The following is a 4,154-nucleotide window of genomic DNA, read 5'->3' on the forward strand; positions in this document are numbered from 1 at the left end:
TACTGGAGAGAGAGAGAGAGAGAGAGAGAGAGAGAGAGAGAGAGAGAGAAAGAGAGAGAGGCAGAAAAATTGGTTAGACTCAGTTAACACTGTGCCACTGTGCAGTGTATTATATTACATTCTAGATCTGATGAGCAAGTATAGACAGAACTGACTAATAATAAGAAGAGAATGAGAAAAATCTTCACTCAGTGAAGGGTGGCATGCTGGAAAACCCTCCTGCTATTATTATCCCAAATATATGCTCCCAAATGGAATACCCAAGGTGTATATCCTTTGACTGAGGCATTTTTCACTTGGGAAAATGAAAAAAACATCTACAATGCTTTAAAGAGAATGAGTGTATGGGTTTCTTTTTCTGATCCTTTGCTAGGGTCAAGAACCAGCTTCTGAGTTAAATCTATAGGGAGGACAATTAGAGAGGAAAGAGATGGATCTAAGGTTATGGGATGGTGCGGCGGGGGGGGGGCGGGGACTCAGGGGACATTGAGCACTTAAGTGAGGAAGGAAGAGCAAGAACGTAGCAGACACTGCTGATCACTTTCTATGTCCACTCACCTTCCTCACTCCAAACTGTGCTGTTCAATCCTTCAAAAAGCATTTTTTGGATAATTTCGTATTTGCATACAATTATTCACCCCCATTACCTCTTTTATCCCCTTCCCACTCTTGCTGACTCCCTGACCCAACTAATCCTCCCCTAGATTTTTGCATGTGTTGATGTTTATTTATATCTGGCTGTTATATAGATTGACAATATTAAAATTTCAAAGTAAGGGTTTACCCCATAGACAGGAGACAAAGGGAATGTGGACAAATTACAAAGGAAATCAAATTGGGAAACAAGTATACAGATTAATGTTCTATCCCTAAATCCCAACATCACCAAATTAAGGTGATAGTCAATAGCTTTACTCTCCAAGCATGGACATTAATCTGGTTCAAATTGGTGACACTTTTTAACTGAACTACTGTAATAGCCTCACAAATGTGTGTGCTGCCTCTGCTTTTTCCTTTCCATTACATACACTCAAATATACATGGTCTTAATAAAGCATACATCATACTAGAACCTTCCAATGACTTCCAATTGTACCTTCGTAACATTATATACTCCTTACAATGGGCTCTACAACTCTACATGCTCCAGTCACTTTTCACTTGGTTCATTTTCCTTAACCCACAGAGACCCTCTTTTCTCAATAAGTCCTACTGTGGAGCATGCGCCTGCCCAAGATGCTCTCATGACTCTGTCTCTCTCCCCACTCTCAGTGGCTCTCCCTTTTAGCAAAAGTTTCTAAAAGCAAAGACTTGCCAATGCATTTAAATTGACCTTAATCCCCATCTACTCTTTCTACATTAGCAGATTTTTTCACTTCCTTCTTATAGTTTGCCTTGCCCATTTCATTTATTTTTTTGTTCTTGCCATGTCTTTATCATTTTTCCCTTATGGATTTGAATCATGCCATTTCCTAGAAAAGGACACTATATTTCCCTCTCTTCCTACATATTGCACTTTCTTCTGGTCCTAGATCAAACATCTCCTCCTCTGAGAAGCCCTTCCTATTTCCACCTTCTCTTCACTGCCCATCAGTACCTATAGCATATGAGCATGCCTGTCTTATCAGTCACAGACTTGTCTCTTCTCTTGATTATCCCCCCTCCCATCTGTTTAAGCCCCTGTATTCTGTCTTTTCATTTTGTGACAACTTCCTTAAGGAGTGGCAGAACTCTCATTTCTCAGTTCCCCATATTTATTTGTTTCTCCCAAATCATTGGTGAAACATGCTACCCAAAAGAGATGCAACTCATAAGCAAAGCATAATGAGAGATTGTAAATAACTTACCTTTTTCATCATCATGAGTCTCATATACGTGTTTGTAAAACCTTTCAAAACCATCAGCTAACAGTCTGGAAGTATCTCAGGGCAGCCATAGTCTGGAACTAGTAGTGCAATTTGTTGGTGAGCAGGATAACACAAACATGCAACTTTTTTCATGGTTTCTAATATTGCTATTCTTCTGACCAAAGAGTAGCATTTGTGATTTCAAGGTCTTTACTATGCAAGATGATAAAATGAATGACATCTCTGACTAAGATGTTGATCTTCCCAGATGCAACAAAGTCCAGGAACGGTGAGAATTGGATGAACGAAAAGGTAATACTGGGGGAAAATGGTCACACTGAGAAGCAGTAGCAAGTACACTAAGAAAATGGTTCCACATTGTTCACTACAGAAAAGCCCTATAAATCAATGACATCAAAAATTGAGAAGATATGTGGAGCTAGGTAGGATAACTTCCAAGCAATACAAGTTAAATATTAGTTTTCTATATAAGTTAGTCATTGGAGAAGAATGGGGCACTAAATCTATTCCAGAATACAGATCAATAGCCAGGGCAAATCTCATAATTTTCCATCACATCACAGAGTTTCCCATGGTATTGTCTCCAGTTATATCATACAAAATTTGAATAATGTGTTTTAGTAAATGGATTTACTATAGAAGGGAAAATATACTTACAGCACAATCAAAAATATTTCATTTGTACTCTATAAGAATCAAGTCAAATATTATAAAATACAGAATCGAATCCATCATCTGGTTGTTACAAATAAAAGTTCTTTAAAGGTCAAATGAAAGGATTTTCCTGAAAATTATACATAATGGATCTCCTCTGCTTTCCTGTGCAATGAGCAGAAGGCTGGTGTGTAAATTAGTTGAATGATGAATCCTCATACTATTTGATTGTATCATAAGCATGCCTCAATGCCTGAAAATAAACTGTACAAAATGTGTCTATTTTTCTTAATAAGTCACAAAGAATACTGCATATTATTGATGCCAGATATTGCTATTATTTTATTCATGGCATTGAACTTAACCTCTTTAAAAATGTAGTAGTATAACTTGCAGTACTTATTGGATGATGACTAGTATAAAGAAGGCTGGTCAAGAGAGGTGTTTAGGCTCAGTTTATTCTCAACATATCAAAAGCCATGGAAATAAGATTTTCATTTATAACATTCTGAAAACATTTTAAAAATTTGCAGCCAGATGTGGTGTAATCCTAGCATTCAGGAGGCTGAAGCAGAAGGATTCTTCAAGTTCAAGGCCTGCTTGGACTGCACAGAAAATTCTAGGATAAATCCTCCTCATCCCACCCCCATTTTTTTTTTATTCCTTTTCTCCTTTCATTACTTTTGAAACACAAATCATGCTGAACTCACTTCCTCTATAAATATAGCTAATGCATTTTCTTCCTACTAGAAAACACATAAAAATTAAGACAAATAATGTAATTTATGTAGCTGATCCAAATTTCCTGCTGCCCTGCTACCTGCTTCTGTTTACCTCCTACTTACTCCAACTCAATCCCAGAAAGGGTTTCTTTTCCTTTTTTCTTCTCACAAGGTTTTTGGAATTAATCATCTAAACAACTACTTTAATTTTTGAACTTTCAATATTAATTTGAATCAACAGGTATCATTAAAGGGACAAAAAGAAAATAATGACACTTCTCTCTCCTTTTAAAGACAAGCATTAAATTACTGACAAATCTCATTGGTTCAACAATTTTGGATAAATAAAATCATAGGTGTTGTATTATCTTGAATTCCTGAGAACTAAAATCTAGACCGACTTACTAGTTTCCCCGGGCTTTGAAATTTGAGCACCCCAAAATCTTCACCAAACTTATCTATATGATATTGGGCAAACTTTCTGATTTTCTAAACATCATTTTCCTTATCTACAAAACAATACAACCTTCCTAATGTTGGAAGGTGTCTCCCAAACTGCCTGTTTCTTCCAAGGGACCGGGCCTGCTCCAGAGAATTGACTGGGGAGGGGTTTTCTGCTCCACCTTGGGACGGAAGCCACGAGCCACCAGGAACACAGAAGCAGGCTTGGAGAAAAAGATGGCCCCAGTGTTTCACCCACATGGATGCGAGGGGGGCATTTACCAATCTGGGGTGAGAAATGCGGGCCCAAATTCTGTGGGTGAAAGCTAATGAAGACTGTGCGTGGGTGAGGAAGCGATCTGGAACTGGCGGCCTGAGCTGCACAGAGCTAGGTGCCAGTGTGTGTTTCTTTGTAAGTCCCCCCATTTACCCCCTCCCTACCCAAGACCATAAACCATAATAAATTCAT

General features: G+C 38.1%; 1 pseudogene; it reads right to left on the reverse strand.

The window, feature by feature from the left end:
* The window catches only part of LOC103732031, a 78,773-nt pseudogene extending 74,827 nt beyond the window's left edge, over window positions 1-3,946 (reverse strand).
* Window positions 3,947-4,154: the final 208 nt, after the last annotated feature.

Source organism: Nannospalax galili, unplaced genomic scaffold, assembly GCF_000622305.1.
Source record: "Nannospalax galili isolate Female #2095 unplaced genomic scaffold, S.galili_v1.0 scaffold1014, whole genome shotgun sequence".
Taxonomy (NCBI): Eukaryota; Metazoa; Chordata; class Mammalia; order Rodentia; family Spalacidae; genus Nannospalax; species Nannospalax galili.